This window comes from Balaenoptera physalus (assembly GCF_965194825.1).
Source record: "Balaenoptera physalus genome assembly, chromosome: 2".
Lineage (NCBI taxonomy): Eukaryota > Metazoa > Chordata > Mammalia > Artiodactyla > Balaenopteridae > Balaenoptera > Balaenoptera physalus.
This window is the reverse complement of record NC_138883.1, coordinates 91084946-91100367: the sequence shown is the minus strand read 5'-3', so window position 1 is coordinate 91100367 and position 15422 is coordinate 91084946. Positions and strand designations below refer to the sequence as shown.

Sequence of the window (15422 nt, the reverse complement as noted above, 5' to 3'; positions counted from 1 at the left end):
AAGGTTCTGGGAGAGCCTCATGGAGGAGGGGCATTCCTGCTGACATTGAGATTCGGGGATTACAGAACTAGTCTGGGTACAGTACCAATGCGGAGCCTCCCCTGTTGGACAGGCAGGGATGGAGTGTGGTATTGCAAGCAGGAAGTGACACAAACACACTGTAAGAGGTAGGAAAGGATTGGGCACGTTCAGAAGACTCGGTGTGTCCTGCTGGATTGGAATGTGTGTGCCCTCATTTATTGGAGAATGAAAAAATCATGCAGCACTTGATGCAATGAAATATTGGGGAACACCCCAACAAAACGGTGATTTGGGAAGTTTATTATGGCAGCTGTATACGTGTTGATAGGAGGTGAGAGGGAGACCAGTGAGAAGGTAGAGTATTTGTTCAGGCCTGGGATGATAAGAATCTGAACTAGGAAGGTAGAGTACAGAATGAAAAGGAAGGGAGCGATGGATTCTGTCTCGTCATCTGAGTGGCCCAGGGGTTAACAGGAGCTTACTGTATTGCCAGAGAGCAGAATGCAGGTGACGGTGACCACAGCAGAGTGAAGCAAAGGTTTCAAGATAGAGGAGTAGAATTTATTATGACACAGACAGTGCTGCCTTCTGCTGCTCCTGGAGATCTGAGAAAGTGAAGCCATAAACACGTGCGGGTACTGTTACTGTGTACAGACAAGATGGCATTATGCTGTGGATTTGAAAATATTCACAAGTGCCTCTTGGAATGTAGCCTTCCGTGGATTAATGTGGTTTGTGTTGAAAGTGCATATACATTTTTTTCATCCGTGGTTTTGCTTTTTAAAAGCAGGTAGTTAAAGCTTTTCTTCCCCTTAAATGCTAATTTAATTTAGTCTTTGCAGCATGGGAATGGGACATTAATGTGGCTGAAAACAGCAGTTTATTTTTTGTGGGTTTGACCATTTCAGAAACTTCACATTTATGAAAAATATTATTACTAGGAAAATAAATTTGAAACCACAGTCCAACTTCCATGAGGACGTGTATAGTGTTTTTCCATTCTACTGCTTAAATACTCCAAAGATTCTATGCCTCAGAGCTGGGACTTGTATAACTGTGCTGCATAGGAAAACAGCGGACTCTGGAGTGGATTCTGAAGTGGTTTCTCCCATCCACCTCTGGATGGCTGTCCTTGGAAACCAGCTCTTAGTTTAGCCCAGTGGAGCTTTGTGTTTGGAGAGAAATTGGCCTGTAGCGTGCAGCTCCATGACTGTGCAAAGACAGCTAAAACCACAACTGCTTTTAGCCCCCCACCCAAACAGTGGGAAAGTATTTTGGGGTATGAGAGTCTCAGAAAGATTAATTATACAATTACATGATAAGATTTCCAGTTCTCTCAGACCAGCGTATTTATTTATTTTGTTTTGATTAATTATCCTGAGATGAAGTCTTTATCCAAGTTAAGTCTGATTCCCAAAATATTTATCACTTTTTAACTTGAAAACCAGTGCTCTGCGTTCTTCCATCGCCACACAATCTTTACGCAGTTTGGCGCTGCGAGGCTACATGAAGAAACTCACTGTGTTGAGAATGAAGAAGATGATGGTCCAGCTCTACTTTGCACTGCTCAGACCAACGGGGGGAACCACTTTTAAGAAGGGCATACACAAACTAACGTGTGTTCAGAGAAATAATCAGTGAAGGAGGCTTGAAATCCAATCGTGAGAGAAACTGGGTGGTTGGTCTGGAGAAAACACTTAAATGCTAACAGAGCTGTGGTATTTCACTGCTGCCGGGGAAGATGCCATAGTTTAACTACTTGGCATCCAGGCCCCTTTCCTGGGGAAATCTGCTGCTGTATGCACACTGGTGAGAGGTCTTGCCTCCTATGGTGGAAACTGAGGGGTCAGATTTGCCTCTCACAGGTCACTTGTCACCTGAGTGTGAGCAAGGGTCCTCAGTTCATCCTGTGTCCTGGCACATGCTTATGTCTCGGGCTTTGAGTCTAATAGCCACAGGGTTCATTGACAAAGTGTCTAGAGTCCAATGTCATATCCAGACTTGTGGAGAGACTTCGGCAATGGTCCTCACTGCCTGTTTCCCTTGACGTCTGACCCATCCCCGCCTGGGTTCTCGAGTTCTAATAGAGAATAGGAATCTGTAATCTTAATAGATTTTGTGAGCTCTCTAATAACTTTAAAATTAATTCCTTTTGATTAAGTTAGTTCATGTAGGTTTCTGTTGTTTACAAACAATAATCCTGACTATATAGTTGCTAAAGATCCAGTAATGTTTTCTTGTTTCCAGCTGGAATTCTTAAGCTGGATCAAAGGATTGTGTTATGGAATCTGTATGTTGTACTATGTGTAGAATTTCAGATATTTATGCACTCAGATGGGGGAGAAGGTCCATAGCTTTTATTTGATTCTCAGAAGGCTCTATAACCCTGAAAAGGCCAAGAAATACTTATGTACAGGATATAATGTAAACACCTTACTTAGCATAATATAAAGCCCTTGTGATCTGACCTCTGCCTACTGCTTCCATTTTTCTCTTTTACTGTGTTTCTTGTTGCTTCTGGTCTTCATCCTCTTTCTATGCTCCAATCAGATCCAAGTACTATGGATTCTCTAAAAGCACTTCATGGTTTTTAATCTCCATGTCTTTGTTCATGAAGTTTCCATCTGTCTTAAATTCCCATTCTTTTTCTTTGCTTCTCACCCTAGCTTTTAGTTGGTTTGCTGGACACCTACTCATCTTTTAGACTTGGCTGGTTTCACCTTTTCATGGGAGGACTGTGAAGGTCATGGTCACTATTCCCCATCCCCTCGGCCCACCTGCTTTCAGCATTGCCAGCAGCCCCTGTCAAGCTAGCAGCTGGCACGAGTGTCTCTTTGCTGTCCTGGGCATTCTCCAAAGTCACTGAAGGTAGTCACTGAAGATGTGCTGTCCAGGCACATCTTTGTGGAGAAGTTAACCCCTCTGGGGGCAACAATGGGAGTGTCCGTGGATAAATGCCCCAGCCTTCCCATCCACAGGTGGGCCAATTCTGGGACACATACTACATGGTTCTTTGGAGAGGCCCCCAAGCAATTAGGCCGTGGTTGTTCACAGTGGTGACCTGCATATTAAGCACCTTTTATTTGCTTTTCTTCTTTCCTGTCTCACTTGCCTTATTCCTGTCCTCCTGCTTCCTGGATTTCTACTACCTGCACCCAAGTTTTTGTCTCAGGTTCTGCTTCCAGATGAGGACACCCTCTCTTGACTTTTTGCCTCTACTTTAGCTGTGAGGAGCTGCCTTACCATCTGTTACCCTTTATTGTTCATATCTAACAATTTCTCTCTAGTAGACTATTACTTCTTTTTTATTAAAAATTTATTTTATTTTATTTTTTATTGTGGTAAGAACACTTGATATGAAATCTATCCTCATAACAAATTTTAAGTGTACAATACATTATTGTTAATTATAGGTAAATGTACAGTAAGTCTCTAGAGCTCATTCATCTTACTTAGGTGAAACTTTCTGTCTGTTGATAAATAACTCTCCACTTTTTGCTCCCCTAGTCTCTAGTAACCACCATTCTGGCCTTCGATTTTATGAATGTGATGATTCTATCTATCTCATATAGATGGAATCATGCAATAGTTGTTTTCCTGTGTCTGGCTTATTTCACTTAGCATATTGTCCTCAAGAGGTCCATCCATGTTGTTGCATATTGCAGAATTTCTTTCATGTTTAAGGCTTAATAATATTCTAAATAATAATAATGTATATATCATTCTTTAAATCCATTCATTCATTGATAGATATTTAGTTTGCTTCCACAGCTTAGCTATTGTGAATAGAGCTGCAGTGAACATGGAAGTGGTAATAACTCTTTGAGATCCTGATTTCAATACTTTTGGATATACCCAGAAGTGAGATTGCTGGATCATAAGGTAGTTCTATTTTTAATTTTTTGAGGAACCTTTGTACTGTTTTTCATAGAGGCTGCACCAGTTTGCATTCCCAGCAACGACGTGCAAGGGTTCCAGTTTCTCCACATCCTCACCAACACTTGTCTTTTGTTAGACCTACTTCTTTTTTTTTTTTTAAGATTTATTTTTATTATTTATTTATTTATTTAATTTTTATTTTTGGCTGTGTCTGGTTTTAGTTGCAGCACGTGGGATCTTCGTTGAGGCATGCGGGATCTTTCGTTGCGGCGCGGGGGATCTTTGTTGATGTGCACGGGCTTCTCTCTAGTTGTGGCATGCAGGTCCCAGAGCACGTGGGCTCTGTAGTTTGCAGCACGCCGGCTCTCTAGTTGAGGCAAGTGAGCTCAGTAGTTGTGGTGTGCAGGCTTAGTTGCCCCACGGCATGTGGGATCTTAGTCCCCTGACCAGGGATCAAACCTGCGCCCCCTGCATTGTAAGGTGGATTCTTTACCACTGGACCACCAGGGAAGTCCCCTAGACTTACTTCTTGAGAGTAAAGAGCTTATCTTATTCGTTGTTTTTTCCCTCAGTATTAACACCGGCACAAAGTGGATCCTCGTCCATGTGTAAAAAACATAAGGCATGAGAGCTTTCTGCAGATCTCTCAAGGGCTGTCAAGTGTTTACAAATGTCTGGGGAGCAGAACTAAGACCAAAGAGTAGAATTTACGAGAAGACGGCCGTTTGTTCCATATGGAACTGTCAGTGCACCTAAGGGAGGGGAGATTCATTAGTAACAGTAACAGTGGCTCATTATGGCACGATGACTCACTTGGTTTGTCCACTCTTCCCTCTCTAGCCAAGAATTCCTGTAGTAGACAGTTTTATGGAAAAAGAGTCCCACACACAGATGCCTACAGGGATCAGGCAGACATGTAAACTAGTGAGGCCGTCTAGGCATCAGATAATTGCGAATGGCGGGAACTGCATGGAAATAAAGTACATGCCCTGTCCAAATGGGCTAGCTGCTCCCCAGCTCCAGCCAACAGTTGTTGTGCAAGAATGTAGGTTCAGTGCTGCCAGGCCTTTCAGTTTTTCAAGGGAAAGCAGAAATCCAGATTCTTATGTAAAATTTCCCAGTCAAAAAAACAGTATGTGGGTCAAGAAAGCATCACTGTGCCTATGTTTTCCTCTAAGAGTTTTATAGTGTCTGGCCTTACATTTAGGTCTTTAATCCATTTTGAGTTTATTCTTGTGTATGGTGTTAGGAAGTGTTCAAATTTCATTCTTTTACATGTAGCTGTCCAGTTTTCCCAGCACCAGTTATTGAAGAGGCAGAATACTCTATGACATAAATCACAGCAAGATCCTTTTTGACCTACCTCCTAGAGAAATGGACATAAAAACAAAAATAAACAAATGGGACCTAGTGAAACTTAAAAGCTTTTGCACAGCAAAGGAAAACATAAACAAGACAAAAAGACAACCCTCAGAATGGGAGAAAATATTTGCAAACGAAGCAACTGACAAAGGATTAATCTCCAAAATTTACAAGCAGCTCATGCAGCTCAATATCAAAAGAACAAACAACCCAATCCAAAAATGGACAGAAGACCTAAATAGACATTTCTCCAAAAAAGACATACAGATTGCCAACAAACACATGAAAGGAGCTCAGCATCACTGATCATTAGAGAAATGCAAATCAAAACTACAATGAGGTATCACCTCACACCAGTCACAATGGCCATCATCAAAAAGTCTACCAACAATAAATGCTGGAGAGGGTGTGGAGAAAAGGGAACCCTCTTGCACTGTTGGTGGGAATGTAAATTGATACAGCCACTATGGAGAACAGTATTGAGGTTCCTTAAAAAACTAAAACTAGAACTACCATACGACCCAGTAATCCACTACTGGACATATACCCTGAGAAAACCATAATTCAAAAAGAGTCATGTACCACAATGTTCATTGCAGCTGTATTTACAATAGCCAGGACATGGAAGCAACCTAAGTGTCCAACGACAGATGAATGGATAAAGAAGATGTGGCACGTATATACAATGGAATATTACTCAGCCATAAAAAGAAACGAAATTGAGTTATTTGTAGTGAGGTGGATGGACCTAGAGTCTGTCATACAGAGTGAAGTAAGTCAGAAAGAGAAAAACAAATACCGTATGCTAACACATATATGTGGAATCTAAAAAAAAAAAAAAGGTCATGAGAACCTAGGGGCAAGATGGGAAAAAAGATGCAGATCTACTAGAGAATGAACTTGAGGATACGGGGAGGGGGAAGGGTAAGCTGGGACAAAGTGAGAGAGTGGCATGGACATATATACACTACCAAATGTAAGACAGATGGCTAGTGGGAAGCAGCCGCATAGCACAGGGAGATCAGCTTGGTGCTTTGTGACCATCTAGAGGGATGGGATAGGGAGGGTGGGAGGGAGAAGCAAGAGGGAGGAGATATGGGGATATATGTATACATATAGCTGATTCACTTTATTATACAGCAGAAACTAACACACCATTGTAAAGCAGTTATACTCCAATAAAAATGTTAAAAAAAAAAAAGAAAGCATCACTGTGGCTGGGTATGGACCACGGGTTGTGAGTTTGCAAGCTTTGTGTAACATGTATAGCAGAGGATGTTAAAGCGTCAGATGTGAGGACAGCCTCCTCAAGAGGCTGCCCCCCGTTCTGGTCAGTTTGCCCCTTTCAGCCCATCAACATGCTCTGCCTGTTCTCAGCTTGGGCCTTTGGCCATCCTGTCCTCACAGCAAGGAAGCTCTGTAGCTCAGGCACTTCTCCTATGACACTTCCCACTACACCTCTTCCCTCACCAAACCCTGTCTTCTTGGTGCGCCTCTAGCATTTCCAGCCTCTGGATATCTGCTGTGGTTGGTCACTCTCCAGTGGTCTCATAGCCTGTCTTATTTAACTGAGCTGTAAGTTCCTCATAGCAAGGGCTTCTCTTTCACATGTCTTTCCTGTCATTTGGAGCGTAGAGTGGGGCACACGGCCAGGCCTCACTAAGAACTATTTGGTTGACTGTCGTTGGATGGTCATCTTACTCAGCGCTTCTGGCCTCACTCTTAGTAGAAGATGAGGTAATAAAGGGGAGGCTACCAGCTCTTGAGTGCAGAATTTAAAATTAAATCAGTGAAAAAATTTAAATCAGTGGGGCTCTTGCAGAGCTTGAATGAGCATGTCCTCCATCTACTGCTGACCTGGTGCTCTCAGAGCTTTTATGAGGAAAATGGTGCCCAGTGTGTTTCTTCTGTCACAGGCTTTTTCTCATCCTTTCCCACCAAAGATATAACAAGATAACCAATTATTTGTGCCCTGGTTTAGATCCCTTGATTAGAGATGGCCTCTGATCATAAGCTACATAGCCATCTTTTCACGGTAGAAGTAAGTAGGCACAATTTTGCTACAACAATTGTCTAAAAGAAAAAACAAAGTTTTATTTTAACTGGTTACGATGATCTATTTTCTATTCCTTCCCTTTTATTTGAAACACATTTTGGTTGTTTTAGAAATCTCTTTTCTCCCACATCTGTGAAACAAAATACAGGATAAACGATTCTCAGTCAAATGTGATATTGGGCATTAGGTATACTTTGGACACTGGAGTTTACCAGTTATCTCCAAACCTTCTTTTAGAAAATTTCCCCCACTTTTTGGTGAAGGTGCTAGTAAGCAATAACTGCCAAATTAGTAGGTCTTCCTCATATTCCCTATTGTTTATTTTTCCGTGTTTTGGTGCAGTTTTGTACAAAGACTAGGAACTGAACCATTCTTTCAATAAACATTTATTGAGACCCTCCTGTGGTGCCAGACCCTATTTTAGCTGCTAAAGATACAAAAGTGAAGAGATTAGACAAGGCCCTTGCTCTCCTGAAGCTAAACTTCTAGTGGTGAGAGATAACCACAGACCATTGAACAAATGAACACGCAAGAAAGTTGGATGGTGTTTGGGAGAATAAATAAAATAGTTTTGGGAGAATAAAACAGTATGGAAAGAATGTGTATGTGAGGGAGTTACTCTAGACTGGAGTTGAGGGAAAGTCTTCTTGAAGCTGTGACAGCTGAGACTTGAATGACAAGGAGGGGCCAGCCAGGTCAAGATCAGGGGGAAGAGCATTCCAGGCTAACAAAACAGCTGCGGCAGGGGGCCCGAGGCAGGAGCCTGTGTGCTGTACTGGAGGTTCAGCAAGGAAGTCAGAGCGAAAGGAGAGTTTAGAGCTAGCAAATACATAATTATTCAAGTGAATTTATTTTACAGCTGTTGCAGTTTAAATGTTTATGGCTGTGATCATTTATATCTCAGAATCTCTGTCATGACTTTAGGATTAGATTCAGAAATTACCTAAGATTCATGGAGGAGAAAGTCATTGTTTCAAAATCCATGCGATATATCCTGCTTTGAAGCCTCAGATTGCCCATGGATGGGATAGGACACTAGCAGTATTTTAGGAAAATGGCACCTGGTGTTATATTCTTTTTTGTTTTAAATTTATTTATTTTTGGCTGCGTTGGGTTTTCAATGCTGCGCTCGGGCTTTCTCTTGTTGCGGTGAGCGGGGGCTACTCTTCGTTGCGGTGCACGGGTTTCTCATTGCGGTGGCTTCTCTTTGTTGCGGAGCACGGGCTCTAGGCGCGCGGGCTTCAGTAGTTGTGGCACACAGACTCAGTAGTTGTGGCTCATGGGCTCAGTAGTTGTGGCTCGTGGGCTCTAGAGTGCAGGCTCAGTAGTTGTGGCGTATGGGCTTAGTTGCTCCACGGCATGTGGGATCGTCCCGGACCAGGGCTCGAACCCGTGTCCCCTGCATTGGCAGGTGCATTCTTAACCACTGCGCCACCAGGGAACTCCTGGTGTTATATTCTTAAACTGAATTTGCTTTGGAAGTAGTCATGCAGCAATGAGCATTCATGCAGTAAGAAACAATTCCTTTATCCTTTAATATAATAATTGCTGTCAAGGATTATAAGAGTTTATAAAGAGATGGGGCATACATTTTAAAGTTAACTGGATAGGGAAGAAAGCTTTGTCCATAGACAAAGTTTCAGATTTTCTTGGACTTTTTGGTATCTGCACAACAGAGACCTGTTGAGTTGCCAGCATATAACAAGCCAGAACCCTGGATCCAGAGAGCATTTGTGATGACCAGACAACACAGAACTGGTTTCCCTCCTAAAGGGTGGTCTCCAAATTTGTTGTAGCCTTTGTCAAGATTTTTATAGCACAATTGAAAACAGATGCCCTTTCTGCCCTTTCCTTTGTCATCTGAGTTAACTACCGTTCAGTGGGTGTGAGCAATGGCAATCTCTCACACATCTTCAGAACGCCCAGGAAGAGTCCTCATTAGGCGTTTCTATCCTGAAGTCTGGCTGTGAAACACTCTGCAATAGAGAGTAGACACAAGGAGGTGCCAGGTTTGTGAGGTTCTGGTAATCTGCCCAGTGCGTTCTGAATGTTTCTTGTCACAAATCAAAACACCAGTCCTAAGGTTTAATATGAAAAAACACATCTCTCTGAACAGTTTCTACTTGAGAATATTTAATCCTAAAGGAAAATATTTAATCTTAAAGGACTATGTAATCCTAAGGAAAACCAAAGCATACTGTTGCTTATGGACTATATTGAATTTTATTACAGGATGTGGCCCTAAAATATACTTGTATTTTATATATATGACATTGGCAATCCAGAGTATCAAAAATCACTGTAAATTCTTGATTAAAAGGGACTTATTAGACATAAGACTGAATATAATGTGTGCACTTCGCTTGGATTCTGCTGTAAATTGGTTGAAATTTAAACAACTAGGAAAATTTAAATATGGACTGAATATGAGATGATATTAAGGAATCATTGGTAATTTTGTTAGATGTGATAATGATATGGAGGTTATGTAAGAAAATATCCTTATTTTATAGAGTTGCACACTGAAATATGTAGGGAGCAAATGTCACATCTATAATTTATTTTAAAACACTAGCAAAATATCACTTGAAGCAAATATGGCAAAAAGTTATTAACTGTTCAGTCTAGGTGATGGGCTTGTGGAATTTGCTACTGTACCTTCTCTACTGTCCTGTATATTTGAGAAATTTTATAATTCAAAGTTTAAAAAAAGTCTTTGCAAACTGGGACATAGCACAGTGGTTTGTCAGCTAAATAGCACTATTTTGTGATCTTAGTGGATGTCACTTTATCGTGCCTTTTGTGCTGCAGCCATAAATATCAGTGGACCTGGAAACTAGATGAGTTTTTCATAAATGGGGCATTACAGTAGAAATGAACCAATACTCTCTTCTTACACAACCCCCCCACCCCACCCCCATGCTCTGATTTTGTAACTTGGCCCATGATTAGGGGAGGTGACGTAGTTCAAAAGTAAAACTGAAACATATGGAATCCTAAAGCTAGAATTTTAAACATTTTGTTTCAACCTCAATTTTTAGAAAGAACAATTTTAAACTACAGCTACCAAAGTCATTTTACTTCCTTTCAAAATGTGTATTCTATAACCTGGATTATATTAACATGCATAAAATTATTGGCACTGTCTCACATACATACATGCCTATCAATGGCCCATCTTTTCCCTTCTCTATTCAGGGCTTTTGAGGAGGAGTTCTTATTAAATCTACCTCTGTTATTTCTTCAGACAGTGTTGTTGCAGATGGTATGTGCCAGTACTGGGTATTGGTACGACTTTCTTACCTTGGGATATTTTGCTACCCAGACCCTAAAATAATATATTTTAATATATAATAATTCCCAGTAATATATAATATTCCCATTTCCACTGAAGTTATTGATGGAAATAACATATTCACATTACAGTGTGTGCTGATTCACATGACCTGGCTACTGATGGAACAAAACATGTTGCTGTATTTTTATTCCCACCTACATTTAACTTGTAAGTTCTCTTTTTCTTATTTTTCAACCTACTTGGTATCAGTAGTTTTAGATTCAATACCAAAGGGAATCTGGCTGTCCCCTTTCCTCAGCCTCAACATTTTTAGTAAGCTGTGAGTACTGACACCTCACTTTTTTTTTTGTTTGTTTTTACAACAATGCCTAAATGGAGGTATCTTGATTTTGAACTGGGGTTAAAAAATAGAGTCCTAATCATATCATCATCAACAGTGAACACCCATTGAGCACCTGTCATGTAAGGCACTGGTGAAGGTGCTATGGGGTGAAGGGTTGCAGAGTATCAAATGCATGGAACCAGAAGACCTGGTTTCTGTCTTCAGCAGTTGGCAAACTTTGTGAAGACAGGAGAGACGATTACCATGGAAAGTATATGACAAGCACCAAACATGTGCCATGGACTGCAAGTGTGGTGTAAATTCAGAGTCAAGAGATTGTTTCCAGCTGGGTCCGTCATGGTTTCACGGAGCATAAAGTTTAAATGGAACCTTCAGAAAGAGGTAAAATTTTGACAGGGAGAGAAAGGGCAAGAAACGATTTCTGTATGGATTAATGAGTATACCCAGGAGCAAGGAGTGTTTGGGTAACTACAAATAGGCCATTTTGGCTGAAGGGAAGAGATCCTATTGGGACCAAGCTTGTTGCGTGCAGGAATTTGGATTATAGTAAACACTGGGGAAGCAGGAAATGTTCTGGTTAGTAACATGAGTCAAGCTGTGTGTTAGGAGCTCAATCCGATGGCACCAACCTCAAGGTAGGTTGCAGGAATGAGAGATTAAGACAGGAATATCAGTTTGGAGATCACTGCAGGATAGTTCAAGTAGGAAAGGGAATAATAGTGTAAATTTGGGGAATGACAGTGGGACTAGAAGGGAGGGATGATTACAAGACACATTGTGAAGGAAGAAACGATTAGAATTGATGACTAAATTTAGGTCCTGTTTGAAATAGAATAGGATGATTCACATGAACTTGTATCATTCCATTGATGCAAGTTGTTAACCGTGAGTTTAATATATCTTATATGACTCAGTTGAGAAACCTTGAAAGAAAACTTTAATTCTTTATTAACTTGTAGGAAAGTTAGCCCCACCCTTATAATTACTAAACTTCTACACAAATCCTAAGAATGTCTATTCCCCTCCTCTAACCTTGGCTGCCTTTTTATCCATCTCCAACAATTAGGAGGGCGGTGCTGTGGAGGGGAAAAAAATGCAACCTGAAACTTTAATATAACTTATTGGTTCATAAGTGGAACGTAAAAGACTTCTGAAAAAGTAGTAATAGTCTAGGGGAGAGGAACCTGTAGGCAGACCCTGGAGGACAGAGTCATGTAGAAAAGTCTACCTTGAAAGTATGTTCAGTGTCCTTCGGTGGGGGAGGAGAGCCAGCTCCAGGCAGCTCTGCAAGGAGGGAGCTGGGGGAAAAATCCTAGTACCACCTTAAGAGTGGTCCTATGACCACTCTTGTCGAATGGATCGGAAAAAATCCTTCCGATCCATTCGATAAGTGTGGTGCCAATATATGGGATTGCTGAGAGCAGGTTTGTAATGACTGTTGCCCCTCAGAATGACATTTGTCCTCATGGTAGCACGTAGCCTATAAATGCAGTGGCTATAACTGTAAGTAGAAAAATAATCCCCATGTTCATGTTTCTAGAAAGGCACAGGATCCATAATATAGGCCACGCCCTACGTGAATGTAAAGGCAGATAAAGAATATGGAAGCTCCGTTTGCATGTATGTATCAAGTGATTCATCCGTAATTAACGTCTCGACAGATGTGTGCTACGACGAGAAAGCAGTTGCTGTGTCTGGTGTGTAGTGTATTGCTAGGAATAAGCCTGTTAGGATTAGTAGGATCAAGCAAATGCCTGGTAGAGAGCCAAAATTTCATCATGATGAAATGTTTGATGGGGTTGAGAGGTTAATAGATGCATTGCTGATGATTTCTATTAGCGGGTGTGTTTTTCGGATGTTGGTCGTTGGTGTTCTTATAGTTGAATGACAACGATGATTGTTCATGTCATTAGTCATGGTTGGTTGGAATCCATGTGAGAATGATGATGACATATATTGTATTTATTTTAAGCGTTATTTTTGTGATCAGTTTTGTGGGGATTTCTTCAAAACCTTCACCTATTTATGGGGGTTTTGGGTTGATTGTGAGTGGTGGTGTTGGGTGTGGGATTGTGTTGAATTTTGGTGGTTCATTTTTAGGTTTGATAGTGTCTTTGATTTATTTAGGGGGGATATTAGTTGTGTTTGGCTATACAACGGCTATGGCCACTGAGCAGTATCCTAAGGTTTGGGTTTCTAATAAGATTGTTTTGGGGGCGTTTCTTTCAGGGTTGATAATAAGAGTTTTTGATGGTATTATATATTTTAAAGGATGAGGAGGTGGAAGTTGTGTTTAAGTTCAGTGGGTTGGGAGACTGAACGACTCTGGTGACTGGCTTTTTAGTGAGGAGGCTGTGGGGATTGCGGCGTTATGTAGCTATGGTACCTGGTTGGTGATTGTTACTGGCTGGTCGCTGCTTATTGGTGTTGTGGTTATTATGGAGATCACTCGTGGTAATTAAATAAAAGCATGCTAAGGGTGAGAGTAATAAGGAATGATAGGAAGTATAGTTTGATAAGGCCTTTTTGGCTTGAGATTAGCGTGGAGAACTTTAGTTGAATGAGGGGTGTGGTTTTTGGTAAAATGTTTTCTAGTCAGATTAAGTCCAAGAGGGAGGATGCTGATTTTTGGCTTATTGATAGGTTTAGGTAAGGAGGTAGACGATGCATGATGGTGGGGAAATATCCTAAGAGACTAGAGAATTTAAGGGTATTTGAGGGGTAAATAAATTTTAAGTTTTGTGTGTTAAGGTTAATTTCAAGTGCCAATACAAAGCCCAGGATGGTTACTGCAAGGGCAGTTAGTTTTAGGTGTAGGGATACAGTTATTAGGGGGACTGTTGTTGGAGATAATGAATCCGGCAAAGACACTTCCAATTTGCAGGTGTTTGATGGAGTTAATTAGGAAGGGGTGGTTTTCACTGATGGGTTAAGGGAGAGAAGCAAGTTTGTCCTAGTAGTGCGAAGAAGATAAAGCGGGTACTATAGACAGCTGTGAGGGAGGCGGCAATTAGAGTTATTAATAGGGCTCAGGCATTGGTATAAGATGTGTTAGTGGCTTCAATGATCAGGTCTTTACAATAGAAGCCGGTGAGGAAAGGCATTCCTGTCAGTGCCAGACATCCGATAATAAGGGCTGTTGTGGTGAAGGGTAAAGGCTTGAATAGGCCCCCTATTTTCTGAATTATCTTGTTCGTCATTCAGGCTGTGAATAATGGACCCGGAGCATGTGAATAGTATGGCCTTAAAAAAAGCATGTGTGCAGATACGTGTAAGAATGCTAGACAGGGTTGGTTGATGCCGATTGTTACCATCATTAGGCCTAATTGGCTTGAAGTGGAGAAAGCGACAATTTTTTTAATGTCATTTTGGGTGACAGCGCATATTGCTGTGAATAGGGTGGTAAGGGCTCCTAATCATAGCGCTATTGCTTGAATACGTTTGTTGTTTTCTGTTAAAGGGTAAAATTGAATAAGTAGGAAGACCCCTGCCACGACTATCGTGCTTGAGTGGAGTAAGGCTGATACAGGGGCGGGGCCCTCTATTGCTGAGGGGAGTCAGGGGTGAAGTCCAAATTAGGCTGATTTTCTGGCTGTGGCTAGTACGAGTCCTATAAGGGGGAGGTTTGAGGGATTTAAGTCAAGTATAAAAATTTGTTGCAGGTCGCATGTATTTGAGTTAAACAGGAATCACGCTATTGATATAATGAACCGTGTTTGCGTCTGCTCACCCACATCACCACCCAGTGAGCAGGAAGGATGTAATTCCCTCCCATCTCTTGCTGATCTTCTCCCTTTCTCCAATCTAGAGGCAAGGGAACCCGCTGGTGTAATCCATCCAGGTCAGCCTTCTGGGGCAGACGGCGGGGTAGCGAAGGGCAGAGAGTGGAACTGGGGATGCAAACAGAAGGCAATGGTCAGTTATCATCCTGTTTCCAAAATACAACAATATGAGGGGGATTCTTGGAGGAAGTTCTTCATAGAATCATAAAATGTTAGCGCAGGAAGGATCCTGAGAAATAATTTTCAGCCTCATTTTGGAGCCCTGTAGAAGTAGCGACTTGGGTACAGCGAGCTGTCACACAGATGAGAACAAATGACAGACCTCTGGATTCTCAGCCCAGGCTCTTTCCAGCAGGCCAGGTAGCTTAGCTTCCATTTATTTTCCAAATTTTTCCCAGACCCACTGCACCAGCTCAGCCACTGTTCAGCACGGTTGAAAATGAATGGTAAGGAGATCTCAGTTGTTATTCAAGGGAATACATAAGCACTATAGACACAGCCGTTGCAGTAGGACATGTTTCTGTAACTGAAGTTAGAGTCATGGTAGATAATCTGTAAAGTACAGAAATATGTCAAGGAGAAAATAAAATCATCCACAATGTAACACAGAGAGATGACGACTGTTAACATTTTGGTGCCTTCTTATAATTTTTAAAAATTAAAATGTATACACATAGTTTT

The 15422-nt window shown here is 41.3% G+C and overlaps 1 protein-coding gene and 1 long non-coding RNA gene across 21 annotated transcripts in view; one reads left to right on the top strand and one right to left on the bottom strand.

Annotated features, from left to right (window-relative positions):
• The window catches only part of GALK2 (galactokinase 2), a 140117-nt gene that overhangs the window by 108945 nt on the left and 15750 nt on the right, over window positions 1-15422 (top strand). The window lies entirely within an intron of this gene.
• Window positions 1-15422, bottom strand: part of LOC309656513 — a 35013-nt gene that overhangs the window by 13700 nt on the left and 5891 nt on the right. The window contains exons 2-4 of the long non-coding RNA XR_014261416.1: window positions 15064-15293; window positions 9192-9294; window positions 1467-5266 (exon numbers count right to left, since the gene is read on the bottom strand). This is a non-coding gene — a long non-coding RNA (uncharacterized lncRNA). The remainder of the gene's footprint in view (window positions 1-1466; window positions 5267-9191; window positions 9295-15063; window positions 15294-15422) is intronic.